Consider the following 21,395-nt stretch of genomic DNA (forward strand, 5'->3'; position numbering starts at 1 on the left):
TGGCTGGCCGGTGTTATCACACATTTCACTCAGAGCATGTGAATCGTACCTGTTCTGCAGAGGAGTGAGTGGAGGAGGCCTCTTGTTTGTTTTCTTACTGGACTTGCCTTTATTACGCACAACATCAGACCAGGTCCGGCTTGGAGTCGATGCCTTAGGTCTGGCTCCGGTGTACTGTTCCAGTAAGAAATGTTGTTGGAATTGTTGGATTTTGGAGCCTCAGCAGCTATTTTGGTTACATTGGGGCAAATCCAAGGAATTGTTGTAGCCAGGTCCATGGTGCGGTGGTCAGCATCAGATGTATTCCCACGCAATCTGTGACTGTTCTGTGGCATTTCCTCTATGTACACTAACGACCACAGAGTGGATAAAGTCCTCACTTTCATGTATTTCACGCAGCGATTCAATCTTCTGTTCAAGCTGCTTCACCTTATCTCACACGTTTCTCACAGTCCTTCAGCTGGATGACATTCTTTCTCCGGTCTGTTTGTTGGATTCCTCTGGTTGCTGGTTGAGATAAACAATAGTCCTGTGTCCCGAGTGTAGTTTTGTTTCTCTTCTCAGCTTTCCGAATAAGTATTATGTTGACAGAAACACAAAAGTATTTCTTTAAAACGCTTTCTTGTATATAAAATAATGTATGTAAAAGAAGGGAAAAAGACTCAAATTGCGAAGCGCAGGCAAAGAAAACTCGTCTGCACAGTAGCGAAGCCGGAAGAATCTAAGCTGAGAAGCATTGATGTCTGCTGCTTTTGTTTTGCAGTTGAAATTATGTTTAGAGTTCTTCTAATGCTGTTTATTCCCTGTCTCCTGGGTATGAAACCAGATTGATCAGGTTTAATTATTTTGTTGATGCACCGCTCTATACATTTTGCCATTATAAAACTAACAATTTTGACATTGTTGCAAAGTAGACTTATTGGTCTATACAAGGCACAACTCGTATGATCTTTTCCCTCTTTGGGAATCACAGTAATTATTGCCTCCGACCAGGTTTTAGGTGGGTCTTTTGGGTTAAGAGCATATTTTCTTTTTTATCACTCCTCCCTGTTGAGTCATATAGGGCTTCATAGTAGGTGAAGAAGGTGACTGCTATGTCTTTGGGGCGAGACATTAACTTTTTAGATAATGGATCTACTATTAATTATATTATATTTCAATTGTTCGGCTTGCTTGGGATTGGCATAGTTGGAATGCCAGCAGTCTGCTTGCTCGATTACCAAATTCGTGATATTTCAGATTGGCGAATCGTAGCACTCCCTCAGCTTTACATGGGAAAAGATTGTTCAGTGTTTGTCTGTGTTGGTTCAGACATTTTAAGGTGTTGTCATTGTTTGTCTTTTTGTGCTCCTGTTGTAATTTCTTCACAAGTCCTTCTAGTTTTTCTTGTTCTTTGATTTGTTCTTTATTTATTTTGTAGAAGAGTACAATTATTTTACCCCTAAGAACAGCTTTTGCGGTCTCCCATAAGATTGACATAGAAACCTCTCCGTTATCATTGTGTTTAAGAAAGTCATTCCATTCGTGTTTAATATTTTGGACTACATCTGTGTTGTCAAGGAGCGAGACAATTGTTTTCCAGTGTTTAAATTGTTTGTTCTTTCCTAAATCTATTGACATTACTACTGCACCATGATCAGATAGTGTTATGGATTCAATGTGACAATCCTTGACCTTGTAGGCTTCCATTTTGGTCACGCAGAAAAAATCCATTCCGGAGTAACTTCCATGTGCTTTTGAGAAGAAGGTATAATCTCTCGCTCTCTCTCTTTGGAGGGAAACGAAAAACAAGATGGCTGCTGAGTGCAAGAGTGGTTGGTTGTGCTCCACTTCTGGCCTCTACATTTTGTTATTTCTCTACTCTCTGCTACTCTCCTCTTTACCCTCTGAAAAGCCTTTCCAGGGACGAGAGTTGCAAATTAGTGTCAAGCTATATACTCTATGTGTAACACATCAGATTTTTTCTATGTATATTGCACTGTCCCTGATAAATAAATAAACTGAAATTGAAATTGAAACTCTCTCTTGGGTGTATAGATATGTCCAGATATCCACCAGTCCAAACTCTTCTAGAATTTTACATTGTGTTTTTGTTTTTTGAGACTTTGTTACATTTTCAAGTGGGGGTTTTCATCCATTTTTTTGTTTGGTACACAGTTAAAAACTCCTCCTGCTATAATCAGACACTCTGTGTTAGCTGCCAGAAGCGATGAAATTTCTTTCCTGCGTCATCTTCATTTGGGGCATAGAGGTTTAAAAGGGTTATTTTTGTACTTCCTACTGAACTCACAACAATAATATAGCGCCCATTTTTGTCTTCTGTTACTTTCTCTGATATTAAGCCTAATGATTTGTTACATAAAACTGCTACGCCTCTTTTCTTCATATTCCCACAGGATGCACTGTGAACCTCACAGCACATCCTGTCTTAACCCAATCCTGTCTTAATTTCTTGTGTTTCTTGGTATTTAAGTGGGTCTCCTGTAGAAAAGCTATTGAACATTTTACTTCTTTTAATTGATTCAGAATTTTATTTCTCTCAATGGGATGCTTCAGTCCATTTATATTATAACTAATACAGTTCAGTGTATTCATGACTATTAATTTGGCTTAACCTATGTCTTTTTATTCTTATTTCAATATTAAATTTCCTGATCTTTCGTTTAAGCTCTGCCATCAGTAGATTCACTTTTAATGAAAGTATTGTTGCTATTTCTCTAAACTCCAAATTAAATTTTGTACATGCATTCATCTTTTACACTTACTATTTATACTTTTTAGGCTTTTTACATAATTTACATGTTTTTTAGTTTATATTTGTATATCTGTATATAAAGATGAGTCATGGGCAAATTCAAATAAAAAATGTTATATAATAGATAAATCAAAGTACACTTAAAATTGGCAGGAATTGTGTAATAAAATGGAACTAAAGCCCAGTTCCAATCAGCCTACTGATCAGTGTGAAGTGGATACCAGGTAGTTCATAAAAGGTCATGTGACATGCATTTTGTACTGACTGTAATGACATCAAGAAAATGTTAATAAAAGCCATATCCATATGATAAATACATATTGTACTTATATGTCACAAGATGCACAAAGTCAACAGGTGAACAAATAAGAAGGAAGTGTCAAGTCTCTGCTCTGGTGTTTTTTCCTAATGCTCACTCACAGAAATGCTTTCACACCTGCAAAGAAATTTAGAGAATATTGGAGAAGTGCTATGATTACTTAAGTTTTACTACTTTCAACCAATTTTCAGACATGTTGAATTAGATACATGTGTTTGAATTCGATATCTGTGATTGGAATTTGATTCTACGCTAATTCCACTCACTCAAGATTAACAAACACAATACAGACAGGTTGTGTGTGTCAATCATGGCAGAAGACTGCTGGACACTGAGGGTGGTGGATGTTACATCACGGGTGTAGAATCTTTGCTTCAGTCTGTTATTATCTTTAGTGTCCTCTACCCTTTTCCTTAGGCCAAGGGCGAGAGAAAATGACCAGGGTGTGTGTTGTGCTTGGAAATGACCCTGGCTTTCTTTTCCAGTCTGGTTGTGTAGATGTCCGTGAGTGCAGGCAGTGATGACCCAACAATGTGCTCTGCTGCCCTCTCCACCCTCTGCAGCTCCTGTCTGTTCTTCTGTGTGCGGCTGTAGAACCACAGGCCGCAGCATTATTGATTATCATTCATTTCTGAGGGGTGACTCTGGGTCCTAAAGTCAGACCACTTGAGAAAAGATTAACTAAAGTCGACCAAATTGAACATTCAAACTTCAAATCATGTAATTACTTTAAATAAAATCCATAACATGACTTCTAAAAATATATTTGTGAGATTTCCCTGAATTTTGCAAAAGGACTTCACTCACAACCTGCTTTCTGAGGTCTGAGGTTATAACTTTAAGGTATGACTCTTGCAGGCTTTTCCCCAAACACATATTGGAGAGGATAAAATTGGAATCCAATCACTGACAAAGCCAGTCAGGTGCAATCCATTTCAGAGAATGAGCCAGAGCTTCCTGCACAGCAAACTAATTTAATTCTGCGACTTACTCTGGTGTAGTGGTGAGTATATCCACAGTTCTGTTCTTGGGGCTCTTCTCACAGCTTTACTGGGAACAGATCCAGTATTGCGACTTGAAGTAGGGACACGTTGAAACCCTGCAGGACCAGGACCACTCACCTCTGGTCTCGCGATCCTTCAGGTGGGATTTCAGATCTTGTGGTGGGTGAAAGTGAATCAGAAGGAGCCACAAGACACAAATAAATCAGACGTGGTCAAGACGTTAACAGCTGGCTTCGTAGCCCTGTTCGATTTCTGATTTTAATCCCCAAAGAGCCTCATCAGTCTTCAGCCGTTCCAACAACCAGAGCTGCATTTATCGACACAGAAGTCAATGATTGCAGATATTTCAATATTTCTCATCATGATGTGGAGTCACCTCGTTTCACACTTAGCTCTCCCTCTGCTGGCTGTATTAACTGTGACAGACCACAAGAGATCGCTGTTGCACTGTGTTTGGACTCGATCCCTGGCACTTTACCCAGAGTGCTTTTTGTCAGAGGCATCAGCCAAGGAGTGTTTGTTCTTTTTCTGTGTGTGTGTTTTAATTGCAAATCTGTAAGCGAACCCTCAGAAAGAGAAACGTCGCCTTGTACAGGTGGAGCGACAAAACCGTCAATATTTAAAAGGACAACCTGAACCTTCAGAGCAGTTTAATTGCTTGCTCTGCCAAAATGAATCTCTCTAAATTGGGATTCTCACTCTTCAACAAGGGGAAAAAAGAAAGAAACCCATTTCAAGAAACAATCGCATAAAAATCTACCTATTATATTGATCAATAAACAATTAAAATCTCACAAAGGAGTCACACTGAAAACCAATCTCCACAAGTAAATAATGAGCTTATAGAAATGATCATGTCTTGAGAGCTTGGAGTAATTTCTTGATGGTGGTGAGACTGATTTTCATATAAAAGTCATGCTCAGAGAAGCATTAGAATAATTTAGGGGCTCAATAAATCAGCATCTGGTGGGTGGACCACCATTTCTTTATAGACCTCGGCTTCTTCGCAATGGGCTCTGTCACTTGGCTTGCTTTACACTTAGAGGAGTCAGCTTGTAAAAAGTCACTTCTTGCAAGCATGGCGCTGACATCATCGCCTCGCCAGGGAGGATCACTTATGAGATTGAATGTCTGTGATATCTGACAGTGACACTTACATGCGACGGTCATAAACATGCCAGTCACTACACGCTTAATGCTCTGACGGGGATTCGCTGGAGTTCACCACTTTAGTAAATAAGCTAACTTTTAACTGTAACATGGACACTTTATATATCATGACCGTTCAGTGAAATGAACTCTGAAGCACAATGGAGCTCTTGCATGGACTCTCTTTCATTATTACTGTTCTGTGTCAAGGTGTTCCCCATTCTGGTCATTGTGTGTGTGTGTGTGGTCTCCTCGTGCCTGTATGACTTCCCTACAATGCCTGGGCATGCTTGTGATGAGGCGGCGGATGTTCTCCTGAGGGATGTTCTTCTGAGGGATGGCCTCCCAAACTTGGATCAAAGCATCAGTCAACTCCTGGACAGTCTGTAGTCAACGTATGGTTGGTGGATGAAACCAGACATGATGTCCAGATGTGCTCAGTTGGATTGAGGTCTGGGGAACGGGCAGGCCAGTCCAGAGCATCAATACTTTCATCATGGAAGAACTGTTGACACAATTCAGCCCCATGAGGCCTGGCAGTGTCCTGCATCAGAAGGAACCCAGAAACCACTGCACCAGCATCTGGTCTCACAATGGGTCTGAGGATCTCATCCTGGTACCTAATAGCAGTCAGGGTACCTCTGGCTAGCACATGGTGGGCTGTGGGCCATCCAAAGAAATGCCACCCCACACCATTACTGACCCACCACCAAACCCGTCAGGTTGGAGGATGTTGCAAGCAGCAGAACGTTCTCCACGGCGTCTCCAGACTCTGTCACGTCTGTCACATGTTCCCAGTGTGAAGCTGCTCTCATCTGTGAAGAACACAGGGTACTAATGGCCAATCTGTCAATATTGGGGTTCTCTGGCAAATGCCAATGACCCTGCACAGTGTTGGGCTGTAAGAACTGCTCCCCTTGTGGACGTGGGCCCTCATAGCACCTTGGTGAAGTCTGTTTCTGACAGCTCGAGCAGAAACATCACATTAGTGGCCTGATGGAGGTCATCTTGCAGGGTTCCTCCTGTTCCTTCTTGCACAAAGGGGGAGGTAGTGGTCCTGCTGCAGGCTTGTTGCCCTCCTACCGCCCCCCTCCACATCTCCTGGTGTACTGGCCTGTCTCCTGGTATCTCCTCCATGCTCTGGACACTGTGCTGGGAGACACAGCAGACCTTCTTGCCACAGCTTGCATTGATGTGCCATCTTGGATGAGCTGCACAACCTGAGCAACTTATGTTGGTGTTAGACTCGCCTCATGCTCCCTCCAGGACTGAGAACACTAACAACATTCAAAAGTGACCAAAACATCAGCCAGAAACGACAAGAACAGCATAATAGTTTGTGGTCACCTCCAGCAGAACCACTCCTTTATAGGAGTTGTTTTGCTCATTGCCTCTCATTTGCACATGTTGTCTGTTTCATTTGTACAACAGGTGAAACAGATTCAGAATTAGTGTTGCTTCCTAACTGCACAGGTTGATATACTTGGAGTTACATTGTGTTGTTTAGGTGTTCCCTTTAGTTTTTTGAGTTGCGTATTTACTTTCTCCACACAAGAATACCATGTGCATTGATTATTTTCCTTTTGGTTTCGCTTCAGTATAAGTAGGTACTACTTTAAGCGAGACCAGAGGTGACCTGTATAAATATGTCAAATATGTCAAGAGATTCTGATTATTTTCATGGGAAGAGTTGTTTTTCCACACAGTACACATAGTACTTTCACACCTCCAAAGAAACAAGAGTGTAAGTTTATATTTTTCTTTCTGTCACATTTTCTCCCCTTTTTCAAATTTTTTTCTCCACCAACCCTTTTCTCCACACTTGAGAGTTGAGCGCTGAACACACACACGCACACACACACACACACACACACACACACACACACACACACACACACACACACACACAGTGTGTGTGATGAGGAGGTAACTTTTTGTGGCGACTAGCTGTGAAGAGAGCCGCCTAATTAAAAAAATCATGAATATTCATGAGACACTTGTACTGCAGCAGCTAATTACATATTCAGAGAGGCTCGGTCGCCCGGCGCTGGTGTGAGTGGTCTGATTCCACTCCGACACACTGACAACTCAATAAAAAGGAGAGAGAAAAAACAGAAGCAGTGACGTCTCACCCCTCTGCAGATGTCAGGAGTGTCTGGACACAAATGAAAGCCACTGGCTCTGCAGACAAATCAACAGATCTATAAAAGTCAGGAAAGCCAGGAAAGAAAGAAAAAAATTCTCCAGAAGAGGAAAAAAGATTTTGTTGTGACCTGAACAAAATGTGTTTGGCTTTGTCCAATCTTATGTGACCCTTCATTTTACTGTTAAAAAACAGAGTTCAGCGACGCTGCAATGGAAAGAGTTCCCACCTTGTTCGATTCAGTGTGGTACAGCAGCCCAGCACAGAATGGAACAGGACAGGATTGTTTGCTTTACCTCGAAAGCCCTGAGCTGCAAATTCAACCCCCCTATGTCTGACATCTACAAGACCCACTTCGGTGTTAAGGTCTAAAAATACTGCAGGACTCAGCTACCCGGTTAACCTCCTCTGAATAACTCACAGAAAAAGACTTGTCTTCTTCTCACAACTACAGAAGCAAATAAATTACTACATCGCTCCATGTTGCTGCATCTACACTGATTACCAATGTGTTTTACTGTCATGGTACATTTACTGAAACCGAAATCCTTGCAAACCTTCTCAACAAGTCTCTGCTTGACAAAAAAGAAGAGTTAGAGGAAAACTTAATGATGCTTTTAAGAAAAGCTTATTTAACTTGAAACGTTTCACTGTTTTCTTGATCCTTCTGATCATTGTGAAACAGAATGAGAGCTGGGTTTAGACCGTCATCAGACAGGTTAGTTCAGTAGGTTATACTGATGATGTGTTGTTGCACAGTAACACTGCTCAAAACCAGTTCAGACACTGTGTGTGCTTGGTTGAAGCCTCTAAGTTGGAATTCCGATGAAATATCACATCACTACATTTAAGAACTTTGGTTAGTCCTAATGATGAGTCTAGGACACACTAGAGTGGCTGGATGATGGTTGTACCTGTTACCCAGTGCAGATCACAGACTCAGACTGCAAGCTGCAGCATGACAAGAGTCCTGGGTTACAACGTGTAACTTAGGTTGCTTTTACACCAGCACTGTATGGTCTGGACCAGAGTTCATTTCAAGGAACGTCTGCTTCATTTGGACTTACCACGGAATCAGATCCAGATCAGAAAAGTAAACTCTACCCCACTTGAAAACGTGGGTCTCAGTTCACTTGCAAGTGAACTGAGATCTGGCTCACAGACAATGTGAACGCGTCAGAGTCTATCAGCAGACTGTCCAGCGGACGGAGTGAGAGAACGTGATGTAGGGAGCATTCAAATTTCCCTGTTTGATCCAGACCTGAATTCTCGACAGGGACTTTCTGGGAAAGAGGTTTCGGTGAGACAGTGTCTTCGAAGAAAAGCTCAAGCTTTCCCCTGAACTCTGAACCAGATCTAGCAATCTCTGGTGGCCTTGAAAAATTTGATTTCGGTTCTCATGCAAGCGATCTTTCCAGCGGGTGGGGGGGTGAGTAGGACAGGGTGTGAGAGGACATGACATAGAGTTCAATGCATTCTAGATAGTAAGCTAACAAAGCTAACCGTGCAAATCAGAAGAAGCAGACGCATAAAGAAAAAGGTGGAAAATATCTCGCGGGTAGACGTGGAGTAGTGAGGAAGAAGTAGAGATCAAGAAGTACTGAGAAAGGCGCTCATTGATATCTGGTCTGAAGACTACGTATTGCGATTGTTTGTGGCTACCCTTTAGCCCCTTTAGCTAACTATAAGATATTTTATCTCGATTCTCTCTGAAATCTGCTTGTTCCCTTACTATGGCTGGATGAGGAAACAACAGATCTGAGATTGTTAAGAATTAACCCAATTATTTATTAAACAAAGACATTCTCACCACTCGGTAGCTTGCACAGGACGGCCGTGCTCTTCCCAACACTTACAGTGAAAGTAAGAGAATGAAACTAAAGAAACGCAGTACTTAAGAATGAGAGCGGTGAACTTCCTCTATCTGGGTCCTCCCTGTGGCCTTAAACCCCTTGACCACTCCGGCCAATCACAATGGAATCCTGTCCTCTGAGGCGTGTTCCAGTGGGTCCTTGTTTCCATTTTTACAAAGGCTATTGTCTGTGTGTATCAGTGAAACCAACATGGAGGGAAACACATGGTAGAATGCAAAGTTATTTTCTCTGTAACAGTGAGGCTAAACTGGCAGACTTCATGGAAGAATTATCAATTTAAAATAATCCAATATAACTAACCTGGTCACCATGGGCTAAAGCGGCGGGACTTCCGTTTTCAGTCTGGACTATTCAATGAGGTGTGTTTTTTCTTTACTTCCTCTCTGGTCAGTGTTTGTTTCAGGCAATAGCGCCAACAAACGGGCAGCTGTTGTAATTGCGTGACATTTTCCAAGCGGTTTGATCCGTTACCAAAATGCGACTTGAACGCCACCCGAACCAAACAAAGGTCAAAACTGCTATAACTAAATCCATTAAAATGGGACGAAACAACTCAAACTGGCTACAAAATGCCACATAAGGCAGCTTTTGTTGAAATGGAAACATTTTACAACTTCATGTGCTGTGTTATTTTCGGTTTGAAGGTTAAAGGTAGAAAGAGACAAAAATGTCTCTTTTGGTCATTAAGGTTGCAGACCAATGTCTTGGACGGTTGTGTTGTTGTATCCAAATCTTATATTTCAAAGAAAGTTGAACATCAAGCTTCTGCATCATTGTGAATCAATCATTTTGAATATACTGGCTTATATAGAGAACCCTGAACATTATACTTGTTGTCTTTCATAATCACAGGATAGCTTTCCGTTTCCAATAGATGTAAATGAAAATGATGCGGATGGATGAGAAACAAAAGAATTCCAACAGAGTGCAGAGGGAGCGAAGAGGATCGAGAGTAAAAAAAGAGTAAAACAGGAACACTAGGGAAAGTAGAGAGGGGAATTACAGTGCAGAGTCTGATGGGTCGGCTAATCACCACTTTACCCTGCCTAATGTGGAGCCCCTGTGGCAACAGAGCATGTTTTATTCACTAACTTACTTCATCCCAGTTCGTACTCGCTGATAGTTAGCATTTAGAGACTTAGCACAACGTAGTACAGCAGCAGTCGACTGAACACAACAGAGAGAAAAAAGACTGACAAATGGCAGTAAAGAAAAAAAGTTTCTTTCTATTTCATAAGCAACTATTTTTAATTTGTCCCTGGATAAATTTTCCATGAAGCTAACGAGTCATTGCAAAGTGGATGAAGCGCTGTAGTGGGCTGTTATGAAGAGCTGGAGAGGCAAGACAAATCCAAAGGGAACCTTAACGGCTCAAGGAACAGAGAACAATGTGGATAACCGTGTAATCTGGACTGAGGACTGTGCTAAACACTGACTGGTTACGTTGGAACAAGGGTGTCAAACATAAGGCCTGTGGGCCAAAACCAGACCGCAAGAGGCTCCAATCTGGCCAAACCACCAAGAAAATGGTAAAAATTTCAAAGAAGTCTTTTTTTTTTTTACTTCTCAAGATTAGAAGACACAACACAACAATTAGACCCAAACTGAGATATCAGTGACGCGACCAAGAAAGCGAGCTACCTTGTTGCTGTCAAATTATCCACAAAGCGGTCAAGGTGAATTTGAAAATCACCCAGAATGCAGCTATACAGCTATAGTGTGTACATTTTTTTGACAGTTCATTGTTTGACCTGGTGGCTGAGGCCCGGTTGGTAGAGCTGTTGCCTCTCAGGTTGCAGGGGCGATTCCCCAGCTCCCCACGTCTTCATGTTGACGTGTCCTTGAGCAAGACATTGTACCCCAAACTGCTCCCAACGGATGGATTGAGATACTTGTGTGGGAGTTGCATTGGCATGGGAGAGCATGTATGAATGTGTGAATGTGTTTGCAAAAGTGCTGTATAAATAAAATATAATGACCATTCTTGTACCAGGCTATATTAAAATTGTCTTTTTGTTGAGATTGTATTCATTTTCTGTAGTAATTGTTTGCTTTTGGGAAAATACAAAACTATTCATCATGTATACTTGTTAAGGTGTTAAGGTTTGAATTTAAAGACTATCATGGCACTATTTTATCGGTCCGGCCCGTTCAACTCAACTTTATGTGTAAAGAACTATATATTTGTATAGCTGAACCAAAGTGCTGTTCATAAATAGACATAACATGCAAACGATAAAGGATGAAATTTGGCTGTGTGTGCCCTCTGAACTAAAATGTGTTTGACAACCTGATGTAGCACCATGGATTCTACTACTACTAATAATAATTGGCTCAAACTTGCCCATAAATCATAAACTCCACAGATTTTCACCTGATCTGAAGTGCAATTAGATAAATTCTGACCGCTAATTGTCCCTCTTTAATATTTGCCGTCTTTTGCTCCTCTATCAAATTAAAAAGCTGAGGCGTCATCTTACTGCTGGATTCAGGCCCCGTTTACACGACAACATTTTACGTGACAACAGCTAATCCGTTAAAAAAAAGGAGTGCGTTTTCACTGCAGTAGCGAACACAGAGACAATGAGGTAGTTAATATGCCGGGCCACGCAAGGGTGCTGTCGCTTGATTTTGTGATGAAACTCCACAGACGTGTGTGTAGAGAACAATACACTCTAAACATTAAGAAAATGGAGAGAACCCGACATTCACATGGACTGATGACGCATCGGATGCTATCAGGGGAGAGTCTCAACTATTGAACTACTGATCTGGACGATGAAACTAGAATACGGACCGTAAGTCAAACCACTACAGGTCCGCCATGTTTGTTTACAAGTGGATGAGCAGGAGGAAGGGGGAGAGAAGCGCAGTAACAGGCTCTGTAGCCTCCATCAGTCTCTGCAGGAGGGAATAGTGGCCGTGAAAAAATCTTTCTACCTTGGGAGCCGGATTAAAAACTTTGCGGATACAGTGGATCCACACACTGGTGTCGCGTAAATGGACCCCCCAAAAGTGAAGAAAGTTTTGCGAATACACCCGTATTCGTTGTCGTGTAAACGGGCCTTCAGTCATATTTCGTGCAGATGTCCATTGCTGTTGGATGAGCATCATCTCCTGGAGGACACCTTTAAACAGAATGTAGCTTCTGACAGCTAATTTAAGAGAACAGGGTGGCACAGACCATTTGGAAACAACTCAATTCCTCAGCATTGGCCGGAGAAAAAGTTCAAGCTTTAACAATGAACACGTCTGGCTTTAATGTGTAACAGAGAGTGAAACGAGGCAAAGGTTTCACTGAAACATGCTTTTTTTTTTTTTTTTAAAAAGAAGAAGATCCCTCTGTAACAGGAGCAGGCTGAAGCCGAAGACCCTGACAAATAGAAATGTGCAGGACACGAAAGAGAGGAGTGAAAATTGGAAACCTCTGGATTTAAGATGAGTCCTTCCAGAACCATTTACATATTTGAGCATGCACTAATTATTTTAGCTGTTACTGTGTGTGTGTGCGTGCGTGCGTGCGTGCGTGCGTGCGTGCGTGCGTGCGTGTGTGTGTGTGTGTGTGTGTGTTCACTGGGCATTTTGAGGGGGGACATGCTGGCCATATGGAAAAGACAATGAAGCAGAGTAATTAAAACAGAACAAAGAAGAGAAGCGCCAGCACCATAATTAGAACACTGATTAATCAGCTGATAATTTTATCTTGATTAATGTGACTGATTTTCTCTTCATTTTGACCCCAGCCAGTCAGGCCCGCTCCAATTAAATTTAAATTATGCGTCGGAATCTGTCCAGTCCACCTCATCCTCCTCCTCCTCCTCCATCCCCAAACAGACACCTCGATGCACTGATTCACTCTGCTCAAAAAAATAAGACAAATGCAGCTACAACTTCAACCTTTTTCTTTCTTTTTGTTCTTTAAACCTAGAATTCTACACAAAATAAAATCATTCCACAAATAAATAAAAAGGATTCAAGCAATTGAATGTGTTTATTAATTTGTGTATTACAAACAATCCAAATATTGTTTTTATTTTATTCTCTACCATTGGGTAGTTTGTTATAGATGCACTAATTTTTACATCTTTGAGGTCAAAATGCATGTTGAGTCATGCTGATATATTATTTTAGCAATTGCATGGATATTAAACCCTTTTTCTGTATCAAACCTCAACATCCTGATACTTTAATGACAGTAGTGGATGAAAACAGCCATTTCAACACACATATTTATAATGTAAGAAAAATCTGCTGACGTGCAGTGTGAATGAAAGTATTTTGAATAATTGATCAAGTAAATATACAGTAAATAGAGTGTATATGGTAGGAAATTTAACGTGTTGATTTTGACACATTTATTACAGCACTGTTAAATTCTTTCAGTAACCTGCATGTTCCAAAACTGTGGCGGGCTAAGGACAACAGACCTGAGCTAGTTATAGTTTACACAAGTATTTATTAACAAGAACATTCTCACCATCAGGAAGTTCGTACAGGTCTCCAGCCGGTGCTACCCCCAACACTTAAAGTGTAGGAAGAGAGCGATTCAAATGCAAACAGTAGGTATTATCGTCGAGGGGCAGTCCTCCGTCTAGGTATCTTCTGTGACCCACTTCCTGTCTTCTCTGGGCCAATCACAGTGGAGGATTCTTGACCCCCAGCCATCCTCCTATCTTAAGGGCCGGACTCAAGACTCCAGCTTCAGGTTGAATTCACTTCCTGGGTCTATGTTTACATAACAAAAGCTTTTACCTCTTAGGACTTTTCCATCAAAAGGAACCAGGTTCTAGTTCAGAGCAGGTGCCAACGCCAGTTCTTAAATGAGCACCGCCAAAGAAGCGGTTGTTTTCCCAATGTCAACAGAGTCAAGTGAGAACCACATCATTGTGTTAATCAAAAACGTTGTACGTCACTGATTTCACTCATTTAGAGCGCATAAAGGTACGAGGAGATGGACCGTATTCATCCGTTTGGTCCGGGTCGCTCCATCTAGTCTGACCTGAACCTCAGATGCAGACCAAAGAGCCAGAAAACATTGAGTCTCCTCATCACTCTATTGGTGTTTTTTCATGTCCTTCTTGCTTTAGTCTGGAGCCCCGGAGTGGCCATAGAAAAGAAAAAAAAACACGCGAATGAGCTTGGGGCTTATTTTTCAACATTTCTGCATTACATAGTGAATTTCTGCTCCTTTCACTTGATTTCTGGACGTGTCTCAATCAAATGCTTCAACATCAGGAGGAATGGAGGTGTAGAATGATAGAACGCAGCTCTAAAGCCATTTATAATGACAACCTACGTAAACACACGCCGATTAAAATTCTCTTTCACATTAAGCAATTAAAAGGCTCATTTTATGGCTATAAAATCCAAGCTTTTGTTAAAATATAATTTAAACTATTCTTCTCTAGATTCTGCATGTTCCTAAAACTGTGGCTGGCTCAAGAAACAACACATCTGAGATTGTTACAAAGTTACACAATTATTTATTAAACAAAGACATTCTCACCACATGGTCAGCTGCACAGGTCACGGCCGTGCTCCCCCAAACTTAAGGATCGAAAGAGAGAGATTCTATACCAACATTGACTTTTGAATCAGAGAGGCGGTATCTCCTTCCGTCTCTGTGAACCGCCTCCTGTGACCACTTCCTGTTTTACACTCTGTGCCAATCACAATGGACTCTGTTCTCTGAGGCGGGCTCCAGTTTGCAGTCACTTCCTTGTTTACACATCAACAGGCTATTGTCTGAGTATCAATGAAACTACATGGTAGAAAATGGAGGGAAATGGAGGGAAAAATACGTGGTCGAATGCAAAGCTTTTGTCTCTGTAACAGTGAAGCTAAAATGGCAGACTCCATAGAAGAATTCAAGTTAAAATAATCTGACACTTTCATTTACAGCAGTATGTAGTTTGTTTAGTAGTGACTGATGAACCAAAAGTATTCATTATAAAGAAGTTCTATGGGTTAGAAAATAATAGTGGGGCGTCTCGTAACGCCATGCAAGACCTGGAAGTGAAGTTAGTGACAATGATGTTACGATGAAAAGCGTGACAAAAACGACAAAGGAAAAATGCTTCATAATTATATATGTGACGTAGCTGACAGGACAGTGCAGGTGAACTGCACCAACAGTTCTAGAACTACAACAACAGAAATTACAACAAAGGTAAAAGGAGGAACAAGGACACAAACTAATAATTGGATTAGAATAAAATCCATCCATCCATCCATTTTCTCCCACTTATACATTTCCGGGTAGCGGGGGTGGCAGTCTGAGCACCATCGCCCAGATCGCATTGCACCGACGAAGAACCTTTCCTGCGGGTGGTGAGCCCACGGGAAGGTGGAGGAGGCAATTATGGCATTGAAGACAGACCTTATAAATAACGATTAGCAGGAAGTTTATGTAGATGATACTAATAAATCATATAATGCATAATTAGTAGTTGTGTCAAAAATAGTGCGTTCATTTAAGTAATTGATTTGAAACGTTAAACTTTTGTTAAAAAATGTTTACGCAAATAACGTAGTTTTGTTTACTTTTGTTTTTATTTAAAACATTTTTTTTTTTTACTCCCTTACCGGAGCAGCAGTATTTGCCTGCTCTGTGACTATAGAGCAACACAATACCTAGTGAAATAATATTAAGGTAGAAAGTTTCCCTCTAAAAGTTACCTGACGGCTGATTGAGAAAGTGAAAGTCATTAGCTTTACTTTGAAAAGCAGAATTTTACAACTGCACCAGGGTGGAGCTTCGGGAGGGGCGGGGCCTGGTTCGGAGCGGGGGGACCTTGGGGGAGCCCCTCCCCCGGCTCTGGGCTGGGGAGGGCGGGCCTCTCCGGCCTGGGCCTGGAGGAGATCAGTTGCCCCCAATATTTTAATATGTCGGCTGTATGAATCCTCTGTAGTTCACATATTCAGCTTTGCACTGTTTGGTTTTTTTGTTAATTTTTTTGCTGTGCAACTTTCATGTTGGTCCCTAAAGAGCAGAGGCAGGACGGAGACCGGGACTCTGGAGCAGACGCTATGGCCGTAACAGATGCTCTGCCAAGTCCACTTGTCACGTTCCGTCGCTGGCTGGTTCTCCATTGCGTGAACTGCCGTGAGCCGCCCCAGAGCTCAGGTTCCCTGACGCTGGAATCTGCTGGTGCACCGGGATGCCGGCGCTGGTCCGAGCCCCGAGCCCTGGTGTCTGTCCTGGCATCGCGTCCATGATCTCTGCCTCCATGCGGACGTAGCAGCCATCACAACCAGCGATGCGACACCGGCACCGACCGGAGTGGCTCCGGTGTCACAAAGCTGGGGCGACGTTGGCTCTCTCAGAACTAACATGGAAGTTAGTTGTTAGCTGTGGCTGCAAAAAATAAGAATAAAATAACAACTAGTGCAAAGCAGAGTACGCAAACAACAACAGAGGATTCATAAGGTCCAGATCTGTCGCCTCGGCTGAGATTACTGTTGCAACATCACATATCTGAGGAGCTCTGATGGACTTCAAAATGACATCGTTGCTCTTCGTGGTGCTGAAGCCTGTAAGCCCCGCTGTTGCGGGCATGTGTTCGTTGTAAAATTATGTTATGATGAGCTTTATTATTTGGGTTTAAAGCGCCCGATCATGTGCCCCGCCCCTGGCCTGGCTCTGATTTGTTCCGCTAGTGGACCGCACAGTAGTAATTCTGCAGCAAAACAGTAGGTTGCCATGTTGGCTGTACAGGAACCACCAAACTGCTAAAGCTGGAGGAAATACTTGCAGGTAAAACATTAATTTCTCCTCTTTCTCTCTTTCCCCGGCTCTCCTGCATACTGTGTGTGCGTGAGTGTGTGCTCGCGTGTGATGCTCTCTCTCTCTCTCTCTCTATCTCTCTCTCTCTCTCTCTCTCTCTCTCTCTCTCTCTCTCTCTCAAAGGGTGTTACTTTCTCTCTGTTGTGTGTGTGTGTGTGTGTGTGTGTGTGTGTGTGTGTGTGTGTGTGTGTGTGTGTGTGTGTGTGTGTGTGTGTGTGCGTGTGTGTGTGTGTGTGTGTGTGTGTGTGTATTACACTATATTATTGCCACTTTGTTCATATAATAAGTTTACAACTTTGTTTCTAGAAATATTCAAATTCTCAAAGTGGTGGACCTGCACGCTAACAAAACCCAGACTTTTGTTAGATATTTAATAATTAATTAATTTATGTTGTTATTATTTGGCTAATCTGGGAGAGAAACAGTTTCACCAAAAGCTAAAAGGATGTTATAAAAATAGTCTTTAAATATAAATATAGTCTCTGTGTGTTGAGTTGACATTAAGCCCATGGTTTTCCCTTAATCCATTGCAAGCTTCAGTCTTCAGGAAAAAAACAATATGATTAATCACAATTAATTACAAAAAAATTTTTTATCGATTGACAGCACTAATAATTACATACATTTTTGTTATTTTATGACCACCATTGCCCATTTAGACAAAATCCAAGAAAGAAGGGAAAACCATGGTTTACAGAAGGGTTCCAAAAAAGCTTGTAAAAAGAAAAATAGGCTCTATAGGAAATGTATCACACAAAGAACAGAGGATAAGTAGGACAAGTACAAAAAATATAAGAACAAATTGACATCTATTATGAGACTGCAGAAAAAAGCTTACTATGATCTATTCCTATTAAAACACAAAAACAACATAAAAGGAACCTGGAGAGTGCTCAATGGTATGATTTAATAAAACAAAGTGGTAAAAATGACATTCCAACATATTTTATAAATAATAACAATTCAGTTATTGAAATATCTGCCCAAATTTAGCAAAGGAAATTAGGGATGTAGACCATAACTATGAGTTTGCGTTCAGCAGTAACTATTCAATGTTGGAGTCTGTGAGAGTGATGTTTCAGAAGTGTAAAACATTTCTTTTTTCAGATAGGATGAAAATGGCTAAGGTCGTCCCAATCTGTAAAAATGGTGACAAAACTTATATTATCAAATTACAGACCTGTGTCCTTGCTTCCTCAGTTTTCAAACATACTCGAAACATTGTTTGTAGATCGACTGGATGATTTCATGGAGAAATATGAGTTATTGAGTGACCATCAATATGGGTTCAGGAGTAACCAATCAACTTCCCTAGCTGTGATGGTACTTGTAGAGAATATATCTTCAGCGGTAAACAAGAAACAATACTCTGTAGGTGTTTTTATTGATCTACGAAAATCATTCGATACAATTAACCATTCCTTACTTCTGCAGAAACTGGATCATTATGGCATAAGAGGTGTTACACCAAATTAGATAAGAAGTTACTTAGATAATATATTTCAGTATGTAAAAGTTAATAATACAGTGTCACAGATTAGAAAATTGACATGTAGTGTTCCACAATGTTCTGTATTGGGACCTAAGTTATGTATACTTTATTTAAATGTTATCTGTACAGTAGTTAATAAATTGAAATCCATAAATGTATAATATTTGTGGATGATACGTGGATGATATTGCTCAGGACCAGACCTAAAGAACCTGTTGACAACTTTAGAAAAGGAGTTGATCAGGTTAAAAGAGTGATTTGATATGATTAAGTTGTCATTAACTGAAAATAAATCAAAATTTATGGTGTTTTGTGGTGCGAGAACAAATTGCAACATTCAATTAATCCTAAATGGAGTAAGATACCCAGGGGTAATCCTGGATCATAAATTCAGTTGGAAGCCACATATACATTATATAAAAAAGAAATGATCTAAAACTATTGGGATTATTTAAGTTTGTTTTTGTAATGAAACTACACACATGCGCACAGAAAACAATACGCTATATTTGTTAACAGCGGGAGTACTGTATTATTGTTATACCAGTGACTGTCTAGCATAAAACTCCCATGTCCCCGGAGAATATGGACTGGGAGCCATGACACTCTGGAGGAAACGTTGTTCTTATTGTCCATCTACTTGTTTATGTGCAGAAGAACGATTTACTACAGCCACTGTGTGCATGACCAGTAGCAGTGTTTCAGGGAAGTTGTGTTTTCCACCATTTCCACAGAGACAGAGTTAGTTTTCAAAAACTTTAATTATTAGTGGCTCCAAGCACCCAAAATGTGATGAAAGGTTTCCATTTTCTATTGAAAACGTTGTGTAAATAGGGCTTCAACGTAAATGAAATGTAACTGTTGTGCATTAATTTCTAGAGGGTCTAGAAGAGGAGTGTTTGAGGCAGCTGGAGTGTGATGAGAGCAGAGCTGGAGAACGTGGTCACAGTTTGTGGCTACTCACCTTGGGTGTTTTGTTCCGGCATGGTTACAACCCACAAAAAACCGTTTGTTTCCTTTAAAGTTACTCTTCCAGAAAAAATCTTTCCAATTTACTTCCCATAAAAGGTCCCTACCTTTTTTGGCAAATATGTTTAAAAGACTTTTTCCTCTGTACAGAGAATAAACCAATACACAAAAACAAGACCATTCGCAAGCATTCCACAAATATCCAAGCCTCATTGGCCTAAATTGATACAACTACAGTCGATATGTTTACAAACAAACCAGAATTTGGAGCCATCAAACTGTGTTTATGTTTCGCGAACTGACGTCATCTTGGGAAACCTGCCGCATGGGTTTTTGGGATATCAAAGATGGCGTCTCAGCAGCTCCAGCAAATCATAGCAACAACATTTGACTGAATTAGCTCAGAAAAAAGCCAGACTTTATCAAAGAAAGAACATGTTAGAGATGTAAATCAACAACTAAAACTGGCTCCTAAGTATTCTCATTTTTGTGGTTTCTGGTAGAGTAACTTTAATAAATTCCTGCTCCTGGTGTGGAAAGAAGCTAAGCTAGCATAAGCAGCTAATGGATGTGATGGCTAAACATGTAGCCACAAGCTAATGGTCATTCCTGCTATATTCGAACTACACTTTACTGTGAAAATTAAAGATGATCCAGTTGAATGACCAGGTTAAGATCTGTGGTTCCGAACTTAGTCCTGGTGTTTGTGACCCTCCTTCTTACTTGCAGGGGCTCCAGAGACTTTTCTGCACTCAAATTGTCGCAATCAAAGTCGCACATGTCAAAGAAAACCATAATTAGTCTGGATCTTAAAGCAGACTGGGAAAAGTACTGATTACTTTTTAAAGGTTTTTTCGCTTTTGCATGTTGGTGTAACTCTCATGTTGGTAAACCAGTGGTGTAGAGGGGGTCTGCAGCATTCTGACAGGCTCCATCAAACAAAAGATGAAGTAGCAACTTAGCAACTGAAGTAGCAACTTTATAGTAAGTTTTTGTGGATGGACTTAAATGGTGGGATCTGTTGTGTGGTCTTCTGTTCCTTGGCTGCGTCTTTTCGTTCAGGGTTGATTTACGACCCTTCCCTTTGTTTGTCCAATAAAACCATGATGGTGGTACAACTCAAGGACTCTTTTTGATTTGATTGGCCATCACCACCAACCTGCACATTAACACATTCACACCACCCAACCCAATAAAATAGCACTCATTTCAGCAGTCTTGGCTGATGAGTCTATAACCTTTGTATTTGATTTGCAGCTCACTCTATATTAATAAAAATGACTTCATACTAAGTGGCAAACATCTAACAACTGGACTTCATTAGGATTTCAAAAGCATAAAGTCAACAACAGATGACCAAAGATGTGCGACAGATGATTGTTGACGTAGAGGGAAGTTTGCGAGGAACAAATAAGTGTAAAAGTGAGGCAGTCGACCTTTGATTTGAGCTCAGTTCGTTTTGTAACAGGTGCCACAACTGATTTCTGTGATAACCCCCGATAGCAGGTGCATTTATTCTGTCAATTAGAAGAAGAGGGTGAGAGCAGTTGGGAGGCTAAACGACAGAGGAAACTCTCTTCTACTTTTCCCTCTCTTCACCTCGTCCCTGGTTCCCTCCCCTTCATCATCTCTGCCTGTCTTTTTATTTTTGGCCTGGGATCAACTGACTGGCTCAATGCCAGCACCTGCCGAGTGACTTTGGGCACTGCTGCCAACCACGCTGCCCCATACCCGTCCAACGCAACGCGTCCTCGTGTGCCAGCATCAGGTTGGCCGGGACGCGGTGGTTGGAGGGCGACACTGCTGTCGCCTGTGGCCCCCCTCCCGGGGGAGCCAGCACACAGGGCCAGAGTGTTAATGCTTTCAGATCTGGTTAAGAGCGGGGTGACAGCTCTGTTACCTGG

This window comes from Lipophrys pholis (assembly GCF_963383615.2).
Source record: "Lipophrys pholis genome assembly, chromosome: 15".
In the NCBI taxonomy this organism is placed as follows: Eukaryota; Metazoa; Chordata; class Actinopteri; order Blenniiformes; family Blenniidae; genus Lipophrys; species Lipophrys pholis.